The following is a 20,252-nucleotide window of genomic DNA, read 5'->3' on the forward strand; positions in this document are numbered from 1 at the left end:
CGGATCATTGAACGGTTCACCATCAATTGTCAGATCATCGTGTTCACCCAATTTTAAACGTGACTCAAATAAATCAATTTGTGAAACCCGAACCAGTAAGTGTCAATTCTTTCACCGGCGCAATCCTTCCAGGATTCCCATCATTCCTGAACATACATATTGAATGTTAGTTATCCTGATACACTTTAAAAAGTATAGAGGTGTTTCGATATACACGGTCTTGTCGCCGTTCGTGTTACTTTCGTTCTATACAACTACATACTAACTTCTATAAACACTATGTCACTGTAATCGATAACATTCTACCGCTGGTCATTAATTAATATTAATGTAACTGTTATTACTTATACCTTTTTTTTGCAAATATCACATCTATATATTTCTGTTTCAGAATAATAACCCCGAAATAATAAAAAAATAATAAAAAGAATCAAAAGATGGGCCAATCAGAGAATAATTGTAAGTATCATTTCAATTTTAATAATGGCAAATAAAGAGTACAAGAAAAAATTAAAAGAAGCTGTGCGAAATGTATTGTGACCCTTTTGGGGGTTCACTCTATAAAAAGGGGGTGTCGCAAAATACAATTTTGTTGGGCGCCAGCCACGTAATGTGGCAATCGAAATAAAAAAAGAGAGAGTGTAAGGGGTATTGGGGGATTCACAACGGAGGGGTCTCGGGCACTTACGTCCGCACAGTTTCGCGGGGGAGTACGCAAGGAGGAAATAGCTAGGGGTGAAAAGGTACAGGGTCGGGATGGGTTCTCGCGGAGGTCTCTACGTTACGCGTAGTTTACGAAAAAAAGGGGGGGTTAACAAAAAGGGGTTCGAAGCGAGAAGGGGTTCGTTACCAATACTCGGACAGTTTATCGAAAGAATGGTAATCAAAAGGGCTTACCAACACGCTTCACACACCTCACTCACAAACTCTCAATCCGCACTCTCTAATCGCTTTAATTACTCAACTCAATACTTTCTGTAACGCTCAATACGATAGCCTTAGGCTCAATACCGGCTCGTCGTTGCCGCTGCGACGACGAGACCGTCACGGGACATTTTGGAGAGGGGATGGGTCTAGGGAGGGGGCATCTTCCGGCCCGGGATGGATCGATGATCGATTTTCGATACGCCGGTGATCGGGATCGATGGGGCTGACGGACTTCCTTCGGTGACGGGTGGGCTGAGGTCTTCGGGCTCGGCGACAGATGGCTCCGGGTGGTCGTTTGCGTCAATTTGAGCCGCATCATCTCATGCTTCTGGGAGATTCCTTGGGAGTCCCACGTTGCTCCGATTATTGGAGGGGTGGGTCTGTCGACGGCCTCGAAGCTCCTGGTGAGGGTGGTCCTCGGTGTGTGTCAGTCCGTCGCCTCCATCTGTCCGACACCGGTGGGTGGGAGGAAAGGGGTGAGGTGAGGGGAGGGTTAGAGGTTATTGCTAGGTGGGTGTCTGAGTGGGGGAAGCGCAGCGATTGTAACGGGAGGCACGGGTGTCACCACGTTACAGTATATAGTGCATAATTCAGAAACATGCCTGCAGTATATATATATATATTTCTTTTTTTTTTCGCTATCAGATCAACAAATGTTCAGAGACATTCAGCTGCTGCTGCAGCAGCAGCAAGAACACCATCAGCGTCAGATGCAGCTGCTGCAGCAGCAGCTGCAGAAGCAACAGCAACAACAGTTGCAGCAACTGAGGGAGGAGCTCCTCCCTCATCAACGAGAAGATCTTCGACCGAGTGAGGAGCCCCTCCCTCAGGTGCAAGAGATGGATGTAAAGCAGGATGAGGCGAAGCCACCACGAAGTATGTATTGTTACGTGCGGAGCAGGCGTAGTGGTAGGTGACTACTCTGCGGTATGTTATGTTCCGACGCAACGCTTAAACACCTTCTTTGTGAAGGAAAGATAATATAGGATTCGGATTTGGTCTAGACTTATACAAGCCTCTCGCTCGCTGGATACAAGGTTTGGAAAGTACGCACTAAATTATGATCAAAATTTGAGTAAATAATTATTATATATTTTGACAAAAGAATGAATTATCACAAAAGTCTGATTGGTACACAAGTATGAAAATATAACGTGTATTCAGAAGATATTATGATTCCTTGAATTACCGAGGACAGAGAATCCTGATCTTGATTGGACTCACAGGATGTTTAGATGTACAGAAACGGTAAACGGTTAATTTGATGGATTGCTCCCTTCTCTCTCTCTTCCTCTCGACGTACGGATGTTGGACAATGTTCTTGATGAGTGAAACTATGGCCTTACACTAAGAGTTTTTTTATTGTAGATGGTTCGAAAACTTGAGTCTTTATTTAACGAGTGAACTGAGTCTTTTCGTGTGACAGTTGATTTTCACGAAACTCTGCTCGACGTATTTCGCAATACTAAACGTTCCTCGGACAGAGAGACCGCGCACCTCGCGACTGTATGGCCGACTGTGTCCCTATTGTCCGTAATCGGGTTTTTTATTAGAGTCGAAAATGCTGATTTCGCATAGTTTGGAGGAAAGAGTTCATTAGTATATTGACCTGTTGGAATGTCTATCATTGCTACATATTTTCGACGCAGCGTTTCGAGAAGAAGAGAGAATTTGTTGACGCTGGTGACTCTAAGGAGGTCAGTCAATGAACCAACTTCCTGATTGCTGACGCTTTCGTAATTTTGAAATTGAAGACGATGGAATTTTTCTTAGTCGGGATGTAACAGTATTACAGTATTACTAATTTCAATTTTTATACATTGCAGAAAGAGGAGTAGCGGCAGGCCGATCCCGGCGTCTGCGGGGGTATCGGGGGGTTAATGAAGGGGGGAGGGGAATAGGGGAAAGGGGCGGAAGGGGAAGGGGAAGGGGCAACTATGTTAATTTGTGTTTTTATTAAATAAAAAAAAATTTAGTTACACTGATTTAAAAACATGTTATTCGGTGCTCTGCTTTTTTTATTTTTATCAACTACCAGTAGTTGATCCTTACTTAACCATTAGGAACGAAATATAACCTTAAGGCATCCTACAAATATTGTTCGTTTCTCTAATTCCACTAAAAAGTGTGAAATAAAATAATTTTTAACAAAAAAAAAATCCCACTTCAAAATGCACTAAAAAGTATAAAATAATTTCCATTTCATTTATATCTGTATTCCACAGCTATTAATACAATCTACTTAATCATTAAATAGGATACTAAATATATTTCAAAGTTTTCGGAGGCGGCGCAAAATTAAAAATACCCGAACAAACGGTGCTACCAATAACGATTTGATTGTGGTATGGCAAACTTGGTAATTAATCAGTCGTAAGAGAAAAATTATAGGTCTGGCTGAAAACATTTGTAATTGTAACGATTGTATCAGAAATTGGCAGCAGTCCTGATGTACATGCACTATACTGCAGTTCACAAGAGACCATACTTAACTCGCGCATCTCACTAGGTCTAGAGAGATTTTTAATGACGTGTGTTATTCCCCTCTCCAGCTTGCTTCTTATTATACTTTGCGATCATATTAATGGTGGGCAGAAATATATGACGTACGATAACTGAAAACCGGTGACGATATTGTAAAGTTTCACGAGGCAATGAAAATTCTACTATTTTCCAGAAAAACATGATGTGAACGCAAAGTAAGAAGCAAGCTGTAAAGGGAAATCACACGCACTATTAAAAATCTCCCTAGACCTCAGTAGGTCACTAGCTGCGCGAGTTAAGTGCGGTCACTCGTGAACTACAGTATAGTTAATTCGTAATGGGTATATTGATTCCCATTGAATATTGTTTACTTGAAATTATCAAATGGGTCATTTGTCACTGGTTGCCGACACCTGAACTAGGATCTTCCTAGTAGAGGAAAAGTTTTTAATATTGCGCCGCCTCCGAAAACTTTGAAACATATTTAGTATCCTATTTAATGATTAAGTAGATTGTATTAATAGCTGTGGAATACAGATATAATTGAAATGGAAATTATTTTATACTTTTTAGTGCATTTTGAAGTCGGATTTTTTTTTTGTTAAAAATTATTTTATCGACTAATCGGTTCGAAGAGGCGAAGCAATACGCCGCCAGGACTGAAATACTTCGGGGCGCAACTAAAGTTCCTTTTTTTGGCTAAATGCAGCGAAAATGTACACTTATATCATCACGGACGTTAGTTTAATAGTGTTTAACGATGGATCAGTCGTACAGAATGTAAAAACAAGATTGTTCAAATTTTCGATTAATCGGTTCTAAGAGGCAAAGCAATACGCCGCTAGGTCTTTAAAATATTTCGGAGCGCAACTAAAGTTCTTTTTTTTGGCTAAATGGAGCGAAAATGTACATTTGTATCATCACCGGCGTTAATTTAATAGCGTTTAACGATGGATCAGTCGTACAGAATGTAAAAATAAGAGTGTTAAAATTCTCGACTAATCGGTTCTATGAGGCAAAGCAATACGCCGCCAGGACTGAAATATTTCGGGGCGCAACTAAAGTTCGATTTTTTGGCTAAATGGAGCGATAATGTACCTTTATATCATCACAGGCGTTAGTTTAATAGCGTTTAACGATGGATCAGTAGTACAGAATGTAAAAATAAGATTGTTAAAATTTTCGACTAATCGGTTCTAAGAGGCGAAGCAATACGCCGCCAGGACTTTGAAATATTTCGGAGCGCAATTAAAGTTCGATTTTTTGGCTAAATGGAGCGAAAACGTACATTTATATCATCACGGACGTTAGTTCTGTTACGTCGCGAGCGTGATACGGCGCGCGACGTACAAATTTAAAAATAATAAGAAAAGAAAATTAATTAATGATTGATACGCGGATGAGAACGGTATTATTCGCTGCCTCCAGTACCAATCGCGCTCGACAATGTTAGGTCGATAACGATCAGAACAATTTAAAAAGAATCGTTTAATTTGAAGTAAGATTCTGAATATAATTATTGAGTTCGTCAATGCTCTGGTCCTATAGAGGCCCCTCGCGTGAATTCGTGCAAGAAGGTAGGCGTGTTAATAAGGAAATGTTAAGGGTGTTTGAATGCAAATGATTAAAAGTTGAATATGGGTAAGATGTGTATAATTTTGAGAAAAATAGGTACAACAAAATAGTTTAGTTCACAAAGTATACGAGCTGTTTAAAATATATGAGTAAAATGTTAGAAAATAATATGTTAGAACGGATGTTAAATTACTGTAAGTAAATGAACGAACTTTTAGCAGAAAACTGACAGGACAAAGCTACGCTGACTTTAAGGATCGTGATTCGAACTTCGGTGTTTTATTATATCTTTGTTTTATTATATTTTACGATCCGAAAGAAGACGGACCCAGTTGGATATTTCCAGGAACTAACGGTCTCATGGGCCGTCTTTGTGCGCGTATAGACGGAAAATTATTTTGTTGATTACCTCGATTTTTACGATTAGAACGGGTCGATCTAGTTGGATACTTCCACGACTAGCAGTCTCTCAGATTGCCGTTTTGCCCTCACTCGACACCAGATTCGTTGTGCTAACGAAGATATAAAATGTGCAACTCACCAATTCGATGTAATACAAAAAGTAAAATATTTGCGATAAATTCCGTATTTTGGACGCTGTGGTGATGGTCTGAAATCTGGAAAATCGAAGAGAGGATGAGAACTAATTTGCACACGCACTACGCGTTCGCGTTTGAGCCTTGTTACGAATTACGAATTACGGAATACGATTGACAAAACATACGAAATACAACGCGACGCGAAAAAGAAATATATTAATTAACGGACGATTTAAAATAGAAAGAGAAAAGGATAGGATATTGAAAAGTGTGAAAGGATTTTACGTATCCGTATGAGTCTTTGACACGATAATCGCGAATTGACACACTACCGACACTCTGCCTCGTTACACGGAGGAACTTTGCCGAGCAATCCGATCTCACGATACCGTAGACAACTCTGTCTCTACGCGGACACAGGCTCCCCGTCACGTACCTTGCGATTTTTCGACGAAGAGTCATGTGCCTCAGTCAAGTGATCGTATCTCATGGTTCGACCCGCGATCATGGGCCCAAAGTGGGGACATCATTTGGCAAATCGGGGTACGTGTCGAAGGGGCAGACCCGCGCGTATTGGTTTTGTCTAGGCGCGTTTCCCGAGTTCTCATCCCTCCTTGACCTTCTTCTGACTCTGTCTAATGGTTGACCGTCTTTCTCTTTTACCCCTACAGCGCTTCATGAATTTCTATGCCTTCTAGAATCTTCGAAATACTTTTATTTGATCTTATTCGGTTCTTAATAAATTAACGAAGTTTTTAGGAACAAACTCTGGTGTCGATTAACGTTTTATTTATGTTAATTGTTATAATATTCGCGTAAATAATAGTATTAGGGCTTTGATTCATTCGAGGTATTTTATAATCGATGTTTGTTTTATTACACGCATTTTCCGGCTTCCGTGACAAAGAGATTGATGTTTTAATTTCAATTAGTTTCGGGAACATTCTATTCGCGTTTTCGCAAGTTCACGCATATCGAATAATATACATATATCCGTTAACATATTCTTGGAATTTGTTCTAGAACATTGCTTGGCAGTTTTTGTTGCCTATTTGTGACAATACGCGTTTACGATCCCCGTCGACCGTTGTCTCGAACGTTCCTAGACGTTCGTCGACGTTTTCAAACTCTCAGTGGTTGCCACGCAAACCTCGCCTTTCATTCCCATTCAGATCATTTTATAATATTTCAAACAAATCACTTTCACTCTTTATTGCACTCATTCTCCCGTGGAAGGACCGGCTGACGCATGCTTTACAGGTATGAGAGGTATCCGCTTGTAAAATAAGGGCGAAAATCGCATTTTCTTTATTCTGCGCAGTTAAGCTGGGATTCCTCCATGTGCGTCGCACTGCTTAACCGCGCGGCGAAGGATGTTTATGATACCTCTGCTTGACCTTAACGGTTTCAAATTTCTGTACATTTCCAAACGTAGTTCCAACGGCAATCGTCACAAGGAAGATTAATTTGTATTATTTGAAAGTGCCAAATATAGCCTTCTTTGTGTTCCTCGCCTGGGATACTTCCAAGTGCGTCGCACCAACGAGGCACACAAATTAGGCACCCTAGCTGATAAACTATCGAAAATAAAGTAAAGAAAAAGGGAAAACAGATCCTAGCCACGGTCGGATTATTAAAAATAATCCGGACGTAACGAATACCCCCCCCCCCCCTCTTAGAACCATTGCCGTCCCCGGCGTTGTGGGGGTGCATACGCGCGGTGATAGACGCATGTTTTCGCGGCGCGCTTTCCCTCCGGCGCTTATGTTAGATTTGGCTGATACACAGAGTTATAGCAAATGCGAGGTAAGATGTTCGTCGGGCCCGTGCTTGATGGTTCGCGCCCAACTCGCCGACTTAGAGGCTCAGCACCGCCGCTTTACCTCGTTGCGTACGATGTCTGGACTCCGCAAGGTGAAGATAGAGGCTAATAGTTTGCCTCCGCCATAAGGTGTAGACTGGATCCGTCTCCGCATCAGGAAGGTCGCCAGGGGCTCCTGGTGGAATGTCCCTCGATTTTGGCCCGTCGGACAAGTCCGAGTCCATCCGCAGGGTTGTGGCTGCGTGTACTGAATCGATTTTTGATTCCAATAAGACCCTTTGTTGTTCTTCTGGGTCGCCTGTGTCAACCAATTCTGGATCGAAGAGATCGGTCGTTCATCAGTGCTGGCAACGGCTAAGTCAGCAGGCGGTACTGAGTTAACTCCAAGGCGGCGAACGAGCGCGTTGGAGATTCCTGGTCCTGATGTAGGGGCCAAACTAGCTACAAAAGGGACGCTGTCTTCGCTTCTCCTCTCTAGTGCTCCTATATGTGGCCATCGCGTGGGTGTTTGTATCGTACATGCGCAGAAATACATAGATAATATTCGCGAAATTAACATGAGGAAACCCAACAACGCTGGTACGTTGATTATTCGAACCGCTCCTGTAAAGAAAATGTACAAAATAAAGCGCAATACATCAGTCGACCCTTCCACGGAGTCTTGGTTGCCTCTGTTGTTCTAAATTTTTCGCATACACGACTATATCGTCTAAGTACACGAAAACCTCGATACCTTGTAACCCGCGTAAAACCTGGTCCATAAGCCGTTGAAATGTAGCTGGCGCGTTTTTCAAACCTTCGGGCATACGAATGTATTCGTAATGCCCATTTGGTGTGCTGAAGGCAGTTTTATGGCGATCTTTGGGATCCATTTCGATCTGCTGAAACCCGCTAGCTAAGTCGAAAACGGAAAAATACTGTGCGTCTCCGATGTGATCTAATATTTCAGTGATGTTTGGTAAAGGATAAGCGTCACCTATTGTTTTTTCATTTAGTTTACGAAAGTCTATTACCATTCTCCAACGCGGGTTTCCCTTTGAATCTGGCTTCTTGGGTACTATCCACAAAGGAGAATTATAAGGTGAATTTGAAGGAGTAATAATGTCATTGGATAATTTGGTCAAAATCTGTCGTTCTATTTCTTGTTTGTGAATGGGTGGAAATCTGTATTGTCGTGTGTTTAGTGGTATGTCGTCTATTGTCGGTATGTTATGTTTTATGTAATTACTAGCCTGTAGTTTATCGGATGGAAGATGAAAACGTTCAGGAAATTCCTCGACTATCATTTCTACATGCTCACGTTCTTCGTCGCTTAAATGGTCTAATCGTAGTCTATTCAGAATTTCTGTAACTCTATCTGTCGTTACATTAGGTGTACTATCGGTATCCGTATCATCTTGTTCTTCCGGAAAACAAGGATAGTCAAAAGGTATCAGTTCCTGTGCAGGTACTGTAAATTCCAGGTCTTGGTTGAGCGAGTTTATTGCTAATACATGGCATACGCCCTGGTTGTTAACCGAAACAGCAGCTTCGTCGACATACAGGCCGTCAACTGTCGTTAAACGCGGCAAAGAGCCTTCTTTTAGTTTATCATTAACGACATCGATCGCGATGGGTTGTCTTGTACGAGCTTTTATAATGTACGTACGCGGTTCTAGTTTACGCCTTTTGTGATAATCTAACGAGCGTTGATCGACGAATCTGATCGGACGAACCGGGTCTGTGCTCGTGACTAGTGTATTATTCGCGAACGAAATTTCGGCGTGCTCTTGGCGAAGATATTCCTGCCCTAAAATTCCGTTTGTACTTAGTGGAAAATCTGTGCGTATGACATGAAAACGGACTGGCTTTCTTTGTAAATGGACTGTCGCGGTCCCGATTGTTCTGTCTTTTTGCGGGGTAATTCCCGTTATTATAGTAACCTCATGCGTAGCTATCGGAATGTTCGTAAGCAACGTATCTAATTTTATCAAATTGATCTCTGCATCGGTATCTATCAAGAAGTGCACCTCTTTTATTCGGAAGTCTTTAGATGACAATCTTACTATCGGAGTATCGCGTTTCGTTTCTATTGCTAGTACGGTTTCTATGGGAACTGCACCTGTGGACGACGCTCCGGAGATTGGCGGCTCGCCGTCGCGTCGATACGACCAGTCGTGTTCAAGTTTAAACGTTCCCTTACTTCCGGTGACGGTGACCTTCAGCCCGATGGTCCGGCCGTCGGCTCGCGCAAAGGTGGTGCACGGGGCCGCGAATCACGCGTTCTTGTAGGTGGATTCTCCCGTCTATCAACCGCTTGCATGTTCGATCACGTATGCATATGCTGAGGATGCGAGCAACACGGGCACGTTCGTTCCTCTGCGGTCAAATCTCTCCTGTGCAACATTTTAACAGGACTCGGTGTTCTATTACGCGAATACGAGATGTTACGCGACGTTTCTGGCGCTCATACCAGCGAGCTGTATCTGGGATACGCATAGCTACGATTTCTATACGGGCTGTCGTGGTAACGAGATCGGTAATCGTAATCATCAGTTCATAGGACGGACGATAAAAATCGTACGACACGGACGGTCGATCTTTCAAACGCGTTGCTACTCTCAAAGCGATATCTAGAGCGTCTACTAACATTTCCGGGTCTCGCGCTTCCACGGCTCGGCCTATTTCGTCCGGTAAACGGCGAAGAAATGCGTTTAACGCGGTGGCCGTTACGGGTTCCATGATATCACCTGGTCGGCCTTTATATTTGGTTACCTACTATTTATATTCTATGACAATTTTTTATCAGATGCGTAGTTTTCGAGATATATCGAGATATTTAAAAGTTCCGAAGCCGCACCAACATTATAAAGACAAATATCTCGGAAACGGTGCGAGCTATGGCAAAATGTTAAGAGACCTATTTAGTAGAAAATTAAATTTCCTACTATTTATGTTTTATGAGATTTTTTGATCAGATGCGTAGTTTTCGAGATATATCGAGTATTTTAAAAGTTCCTAGTTTAAAAGCAAATTTAATTTCCTACAAAAAAGGTCTCTTAACACTTTGCAATATCTCGCACCGTTTCCGAGATATTTGCAGATTTACCTCAAGGAAAGTAGCGCCACGCTCATATTCCGAGATATTTCTTCTTCTTCTTGTTCTTCTTCTGCACAGCTGCGCTAGAAGTGGCATTTACAGCTCGGAATAGTAAATACAGCTTAGAATAGTGCAGAGTTACCGCAAAGAAAGGGGCCACAGTGTTTCTTCATCCTTATTATGTTGTTGCGGCTTCGGAACTTTTAAATCTCTCGATATACCTCGAAAACTACGCATCTGATCAAAAAATCACATACAAAGAAAATAGTAGGAAATTTAATTTCCTACACAAAGGTCTCTTAACATTCTGCCATATCCCGCACCGTTTCCGAGATATTTGCAGATATACCTCAAGGAAATATGCGGCACGCACATATTCCGAGATACTTCTTCTTCTTGACCTTGAAATTAGGGGTCAAGGTCAATTTTGCGGTCGCTTTCTTTGACAGATCTCCACCGATCCAGAGGTGTAGAATCACCCCATATAGGTCGTGACATTTAATTTTTTTACACCCTGTACATTGATCTGTAGGAAGGCGTCAAGAGATTACATTATATCTGATGAAGACATAGTAATAATGATATTGTTATTTAATGTATATTACATATCTAATGCAGATATAGTAATAGTGATATTGTTATTAAATGTACATTGATCTGTATGAAGTAATCAGTATATTACATTATTTCTAACGTAGATATAGTAATAATGACATTCTTATCTTTATATATATATTTCTTCTGTGCGTATGTATGTGACTGAACTACTCCTAAACATTTTTTGATCAGATGCGCAGTTTTCGAGATATATCGAGATATTTAAAAGTTCCAAAGCCGTACCAACATTATAAGCAAGATGAAACAATGTCCCCCCTTTCTTTGAGGTAACTCTACACTATTCCAAGCTGTATTCACTATTCCGCTCTGTAAATGACACTTCCAGCGCAGCTGCGCAGAAGAAGAACAAGAAGAAGAAGAAATATCTCGGAATATGTGCGTCCCGCTCCATTCCTTGAGGTAAATCTGCAAATATGTCGGAAACGGTGCGAGCTATGGCAAAACCGTGAGAGACCTTTTTTGTAGGAAGTTAAATTTCCTACTATTTGTGTTGTATGGCATTGTATAATCAGACGCGTAGTTTTCGAGATATATCGAGATATTTAAAAGTTGCGAAGCCGCACCAACATTATAAGGATGAAGAAACACTGTGGCCCCTTTCTTTGAGGTAACTCTGCACTATTCTAAGCTGTATTCACTATTCCGAGCTGTAAATGGCGCTCCCAGCGCAGCTGTGCAGAAGAAGAACAAGAAGAAGATGAGATATCTCGAAATATGTGCGTGACGCCCCGTTCCTTGAGGTAAATCTGCAAATATCTCGGAAACAGTCCGAGCTACGGCAAAATGTTAACAGTCGTTTTTGGTAGGATACAGCATTTCCAACTATTTATGTTAGTAGTTGTTCTATGCGGATTCTAAATCACTGGCGTCAGCATTTTTTGTAATTTGACACCACACTGTCAGCAGAAATATGATACCCCCCACCCCGACAACATCCACCCCTCTCCCCACCCTATGACCTTGAACTGAAATTTGACACCACCGTCAGCAGAAATATGATCCCCCCCTCTCCCTCCCCCCACCCCATAACCACCCGCTCAGCAGAAATACCCACCCTATGACAACCCCCGCCCTATAACCACCCCCTCAGCAGAAATACCCACCGCATTACCACCCCCCTCGGCTAAAATACCCACTCTATGACCACCCCCGCCCTATAACAACCCCCTCAGCAGAAATACCCGCCCTATGACAACCCACACCCTATAACCACCCCCTCAGCAGAAATACCCACCCTATGACAACCCCCACCCCATAACCACCCCCTCAGCAGAAATACCCCCCCCCCCAAACCCCTATGACCTTGAACTGAAATTTGACGCCATCAGCAAAAATATGATACCCCACCCATATGACCTTGAACTATTTTTGTCTTATCGGAAGACGACACAAGGCCCCACTCACTTTTCTACGGCTTGGAAATGAGATTTTTTGTTGGCGCAGCAAATCTGACGCTGCAATTCGCGACTATAGAAGGTAGAGGTTTTGCTCATGACCTTGAACGAATTTTTCTACGTCTTGGAAATGCAGTTTTTTGTCGACGCTGCAGAGTAAACAGCAATTAAACACTTTCGTCAATGACAGCCTCACTTTAATAAAATGGGAGAAAATTTTGCAATGTGCGTCATATGTAGTTTGACAATTAGAAGTGCAAGGCTACTTAACGCGTTTGTGGAAAAGAGAAATGGAGGCCACGTTACTGCAAGAACTCGAACGCATCACCGAATTACTGGCGCAGCGGGCGATAAACATCAATACTGAAGATGAGCGTTGTCATTGCTTGATGCAATGTGACCAGTGCATCGAATTGATAGACGAACGATTACAAATGGGAGACGATTTATCAGTCGAAGGATGGCGAGATATAGAAGCATACAAAGAAAGAATCGACGCCATGCGTAGGATATTGTATCGTGAAAATGATCATCCTAGTGGTCAAAAGGCAATATTACTAAACGAACTTGCTTGTATAGAACAACTTTTGACACAACGTATTGCAGCCATAAGTAGTAACGACGACCGAAACGCATGTCTGGTGCAATGCAATCAATGCATTGATTTAACGATAGAGCGATTGCAACTCGAAAAGGACTTATCAACTGGTTTGAAAAATAGTTTAACAGCCAGGATAGCGAGATTTAAATCGTTAAGAGCAGAGTTACACGGATCTGTAAAAATAGGCGAAGGTCAAAGGAGAACAGATGCTGAATCACATGCATCATCATCTCATATCTGGGAGAATGTAGAATCAGCTTTCCATAACCGGATAACTACAGGAATTATAATCAACACCGAGCATATTGAACCACGAAACTTTTTGGAAGATGCTAGAAAAATAGTATTCCAACGTCTAGCGGAAGTTTCCCAAAATCATTCATGCATAAAAGTGAATACGGTGTTGTATGGGGAGTTTACCGCTAATAATAAAACTGATGTGAAAAGTTTCAGTGTATGAAATAAACAATTATTTTCTACATCAAACTAGAACGATTGGTATGACAAATACGTTGTGAACTCAACTTTAACACTGATGGAAGAATTTCAGGAACGGGACAGTGGTTGGGCAATATCGAAAATTCTGCATTTGATGTTAAATATCAATAAATGCAATCCGATGCATGCTGGTTGTTACACGGACATACCAAAACCAATCAAGGACAAAAGAGCGGTAGTAAATGTGACAGTTGACGATGATACGTGTTTTGTCAGATCGATAGTTGCAGCATTATATCCCGTCCATGTGAATGCAAATCGACCATCATCGTATCCCAACTATGACACCGTTTTAAATTTGGAGGGCATCGCATTTCCAATAACCCTTAATCAAATACCAAAATTTGAGCGCCAAAACGATGTTTCGATAAACGTTGATTTCTGGGACTTGAATGTGAAAAGGTGTGCTCCGCTCCAACTCACCACCAACAAAAGATTTCGTCACGTTAACCTGCTGATGCTTGAAACGTCCAACCGTAATGTGCGTCACTTTGCATGGATTAAAAATCTTTCCCGGCTTGTTTCAAACCAGCTGAGTGCACATAAGAGTAAAACTTATATTTGTGACAGGTTTGTATCATGCCATTACGATCTATTTTAGTGTATGCGTTTGTTCTTTTTGTACTAATGCAGTTACTTTGTTTATATGCAGATGCCTTCACTACTTTTATGCGGAAGAAAAGTTATTGAAACATACGAAGGACTGCATGAAGATAAACGATTGCGCAATCATTCTACCACCGAGTGAAGATAAAATAATAAAGTTTGATAATTTTTGTCACCGAGAACGTCATCCATTCATCGTGTACGCCGATTTCGAATGCATGCTTAAGAAGGTTAACAGCAATCAAGGACACTGCAATGCATACCAGCAACACGAAGCATACAGTGTGGGATATTATTTTCACTGTTCATACAACGCATCGGTGTGCGAGTATCGCGCGTATCGGGGTCCTGACTGTGCTGAATGGTTCGTGAATGAACTTGAGAGCCTTGTAAGAAAAATTGCACCATTATTTAATACGATTGTGCCCATGACAAATTTGACGGGTGATGAAAGAGAAAATTATATGAATGCAACGCATTGTTATATTTGCGAAAAACCGTTCGACATCGACGAAACAAAAGTTCGAGATCATTGCCATTTCACTGGTCGTTACCGAGGACCTGCTCATCAGGGATGTAATTTAAATTATAAAAATAAACGTTTTATACCAATAGTGTTTCATAACTTATCGGGATACGATGCCCATTTTGTAATAAAAGAATTGGTAACGATTATCGAAGGCTCGACATCAGTCTTGCCAATTACAAAAGAAAAATATATTTCATTTTCAACGAATCTAAAACGTTACAAAATTTCGCTTCGATTTATAGATTCATTCAAATTTTTAAATTCAAGTTTAGATAGATTGAGTTCGTATCTAGGGAAAGACGATATGACGATTTTACGGTCACAATTTAAGTTTTTGAACGAGATAAGATTCGATTTGCTTACACGAAAAGGCATCTTTCCATACGATTATGTTACCGACTACATGAAACTGAGCGAGACGACATTGCCGACATGTGACAAATTTTATAATCAACTAAGCGACTGTGCCGTTTCACAGCAGGATTATGACCACGCGATAAAAGTCTGGCACAGTTTTAATATAAAAACACTTGGCGAATACAGCGATTTATATCTAAAAACAGACGTTTTATTATTGGCCGACATTTTTGAAAATTTTCGTGGCAGCTGTTTGAGAAGTTACAAATTGGATCCTGCATATTACTTTACTTTACCCGGTTTTACGTGGGATGCAATGCTGAAGCACACGCGTATCGAATTAGAATTATTGACAGATATCGATATGCTACTTTTCATAGAGCGCGGCATACGTGGTGGTTTAAGTCAATGTTCTAATCGATACGCAAAGGCCAATAATAAATACATGGATTCGTACAATTCCGAAGAACCATCGCGATATTTAGTTTATTTCGATGTTAATAATTTGTATGGATGGGCAATGTCGCAGTATCTGCCTTACGGCGAGTTTAATTGGTTAGACGATAATGAAATTAAAACTTTTAACATTCATGCGATATTCGAAAATTCGAACATTGGATATATTTTGGAAGTCGATTTGAAACACCCGCTAGAATTACACGATAAGCATGCAGATTTACCTTTTTGTCCAATACGCGAGAAGCCTCCTAATGCCAAACATGAGAAACTACTCGCTACAGTTCAGGATAAGCAACGTTACATCATCCATTACCGCAATCTTCAACAATGCTTAAATCATGGTTTAAAAGTTTCTGTAATTCATCGCGTTTTAGAATTTAAACAATCTCCATGGCTTTGCGAATACATTAATTTAAACACGCAACTTAGAACTGCAGCTAAAAATGATTTTGAAAAGAATTTATTTAAATTAATGAATAATGCAGTCTTTGGCAAAACTATGGAGAACGTTAGAAATCATGTAGACGTTAAATTAGTTACAAAATGGGATGGTAGATACGGGGCCGAGGCCCTGATATCAAAACCAAATTTTCATAGCAGATCAATATTTTCGGAATATTTGGTCGCAATAGAGATGCGAAAGTTGGAAATTAAATTTGCAAAACCCATTTATGTTGGTATGTGTATTCTGGATATATCAAAAACATGTTTGTACGAATTCCATCATGATTATATTTGGCCGAAATTTAAACATCTTTGTAAAATATTATACACAGACACAGACAGTCTTATATACGAACTGGAATGTGATGACATATACGATGTAATGAAACGCGATATACATCGGTTTGACACGAGCGGCTATACCGAGGACAATGTTTACAGTATGCCACGAGTAAATAAAAAAGTACCGGGATTAATGAAGGATGAAAATAATGGATGTATAATGACTGAGTTTGTCGGACTTCGGTCGAAAATGTATGCTTTGCGCGTAGAGGGCAAACGGGACACGAAAAAAGTGAAGGGTGTCAAAAGTAACGTAGTTAGGAAAACTATTTCCTTCGATGATTATATACGTTGCTTGTATGAACGTTTAGAAGTGCATCGTGAACAAAGATGTATTCGTTCAAAATTGCACAATGTATATTCTATATGTGAAGAAAAGAAGGTGCTTAGTCCTTACGATGATAAACGATTCATAATTCCACAATCCACAAGAACATTGCCTTGGGGACATTATAAAATAAATAATTATTCCTAAAAACATAATTTATTCTTTGCTCCACGAGTAAAATATTAATTTCCAAGTATCTTTATAAGCCTGCAGGGTTTCGAGTTCATGCAAACCTTGCAACTTCATGAGAGAGAAAGAGACCGGAGTTTTTACTTATCTCAGGTCTTAGAGTTTGGAGGGAGATGTTTTCTCAGTGCTTTATAAACCCAAGCGTGTTCGTTTTATTCATTATTTTCCGCTCAACATGTCCATCCACAGACTAGAATCATTGGCATTCTTGGCAATCGTCAAGAATTATCGTAAGTAATCTTCAACAATTACCCATAGTGCGTAAATTTTATTTATTTTTAACTAATTGTTTTCGTCTTAACAGCCATAGTTATGCCGGTGTTTGAAATTGCACCGGTGGAGGATGCAGCGCGGCTGCCGGCAAAGTGCCGCGAGCGGCAGGAGCGGCGGCGCGAGTATGAAGCGCGGTGGGCGGCAACTTGGACGGAGGTCGATCTGTTCGACCTCCGATATTTGTTCGGGGAGGAAATCGATGTAAGTTGCCTGTCCGTTTTTATTTTGATTTATTAGATTTTTACTGCGTATTAATGTGTATTTTATCTGTTATAGCCGGACTGGTGGTAGCCGTTCCCGAACGTTTACATTTATATTTTTTGTTTTTTTACTTATTATATTTTATTATAATTATATTATATTATTTTACTTAAAAAATAAAATATCTATAACCGTTATTAGTGTAATTTATTCTTTACCACACCCTTCCCCATACTCCATTAATGTAATATGAAAATAAAAAAGTATATAATCGTTATTAATGTAATTTATTTTGCCCGACCCTTCCCAATAATCATACTTCATATCCTTATATTTCTTCTGTGCGTCTGTATGTGACTGAACTCCTCCTAAACGGCTGAACCGATTTTGATGAAATTTTTTGTGTGTTCAAGTTGACTCGAGAATGGTTTAGATTCACAATTCGGTCCACTACATAATGTGTTTTTAATTAATTTTTTATTTATAATTTGTTGTTGATCTTAGAATGTTTTACATGCGTGGGGAAGGGCGTGGCAAAAAAATACTTTGATTTCATCTTTACTATATATTTTATTAAAGGAAGTATGGGAAAGGGTGCGGCAAAAATAAATTACATTAATATTGGTTATACTTGTACTTTATTATTATTCATATTTTTTTTAATTTCTTTGGTCCTATCACCAATCCGGCTATAACAGATAAAATAAAACATACATTAATACATAGTAAAAATCAAATAAAACAAAAACGTGCAAGTAACTCACATCAAGCTCCTCACGGAACTACTGCCGCAAATCAAATGCGGCTTCCGCCCATATCTGTTCTGTATTTCGTCGCCTCTCCGCCCGCTCCCGTCGAACATTTGGGAGGTATTTTTTACGAATATATCCCAAAGACCTTAAGGTAGCGGCTGTTAACAAAAAAACGAATTAAAAATAAATAAAATTTACGCACTAAAAGTAATTATTGAAAAACTACTTACGCTGAGAGGCGATGAACGCTTGCAGAGCAAGGAATTGTTCGTTTGTGAAGTTCATTTTAAATAACGAAAACGCTGCGCTGATGCGCTTATAAAGCAAACAGGGGAAACATATCCCTCCATTTCTAACAATGAAAACCGCCAACACAATCTGAGATTAATCTGCCGGATATCTTACATGTTGTAACAACTCGGAATCGGCATGAAATTAAAAGGTTTGCAAGAACTCGAAACCCTGCATGCGTATAAAGATACTTGGAAATGCATGGCCAGCGAACACGTGCGAGTCAGTAAATACAAAGCCTTCATGTATTCGCAGCTTCGCCCGCTCTCATAAATAAAAACTTTAAGAATTTGAAGTAATAATTGTTGTATTATTTTTTGGTGATCAATCTCTAGTATTTCAGAAAAGTAGGTATTGCTGCCTGCAGAAACAGTAGAAAAGCGGCGCCCCATACTACATAATGCGTACGTTGCCACGATCGCACACGAATAAGCAGAATTCAATGCGATAGTTTCCACAGTTTATTAAAATAATATAGCCCATGTCACTCCAGAGAAGGCATGGAAGCTACTGTTAAAATTTGGTATCAATCGGGCAAGTAGTTTTTGAAATTTTTCTGTACATACAAACGCTGTCTCTTTATATATAATAGTACTAGCTGCGTTACCCGGCTCTGCCCGGGAATTTTAATCAACTATTATTATCCCTACTTCCTTATTCCTATCCCTATTTCCCTGCCCTTATCCCTACTAATATATAAAAGTGAAAATGTCTGATCGTTTGTTCCTCTTCACGTTTAAATGGCTACACGGATTTTAATGAAATTTGCACTTTTGGACTGATTATTCTTTTAAGATGGACATAGGCTATGTCATATTGCGATTTGCCCTTCCCCCTACTTCATTAATGTAATATGAAAATAAAATTGCAAAACCGTTAATGCGATATGAAAATAAAATTATGCAATGTTCAAGTTTTTGCGAACCGTGCAATTTCATGAGAGAGAGAGAGAGGTGCCCGACTCGGAGTTCTTGCAAATTTGCAATTTCGCGAGATGCTGAAAGTCTAGTGTTTGGATGTATTAGGATTGGAGGGGATATTTTCTCGGTGCTTTATAAACCGATGAGTTTTCATTATCCGCTATTCAGTCCGCTATTCATTTCGCATTAATCAGTTTACGATGGCTACCGTTCCACGACTTGAACTACTTGCCTTTAAGGCACTTATTGAACAGTATTGTAAGTAGTCTTTAACGATTACTTGTCTTGGTGTGTTATTTTTATTTTTAACTAGTTGTTTGTTAAAAGCTGAAAGGTTAGGATTAGTGCCAATAAAAAGATTCATCGAAGTGCGCCGGAAGCGAGCAGACCATCGGTTCAGCCAGATGTTAATGTGGGCCGAAGGTTGGAATCCGAATCATGAAGGTTTATTCGATTTGAGGGCGCTGTTTGGAGAGGAAATAGATGAGGGCCCTATTTGGGGAGATATTGATGTGTATCACCACGTTTACCATACACGGAAAATTTAAGTGGTCAATAAATGCAATCCGATGCCGGTTGGAGGAGATTGATGTGAGTTGCCCGTCCGTTTATGTTTTTAATTTATTAGATTTTACCTAATGCGGGGTTTATTTTGCCTGTTATAGCCTCCACCTCCCAGCGAATTGTATTATTGTATTATGTATTATGTATTACATTTATTGTATTAAAAAGTATTCAAAATTATCAATATAATTTATTCTTAGACCAACCTCCCTTCATTTATAAAATAGCATTCCCCTGTAATAAAAGTAAACACAAAATAAAGCCGAAAAATTATTTATTCATATAATCTGTATAATTACAAACATTTTTAAATATAGATTACAAAATATTGTTCGCTCCTATCCATGAATTGTGCGTAGAATCAAACCCCAACCATTTGACGAAAACTTTATTTCCCCTTCGTTGTAGAACCTTCTCCACTAAGTATACATCGTGATTTTTTACTTTTTGTAGCTCATAT

The sequence above is a fragment of the Osmia bicornis genome, unplaced genomic scaffold, assembly GCF_907164935.1.
Source record: "Osmia bicornis bicornis unplaced genomic scaffold, iOsmBic2.1, whole genome shotgun sequence".
NCBI lineage: Eukaryota > Metazoa > Arthropoda > Insecta > Hymenoptera > Megachilidae > Osmia > Osmia bicornis.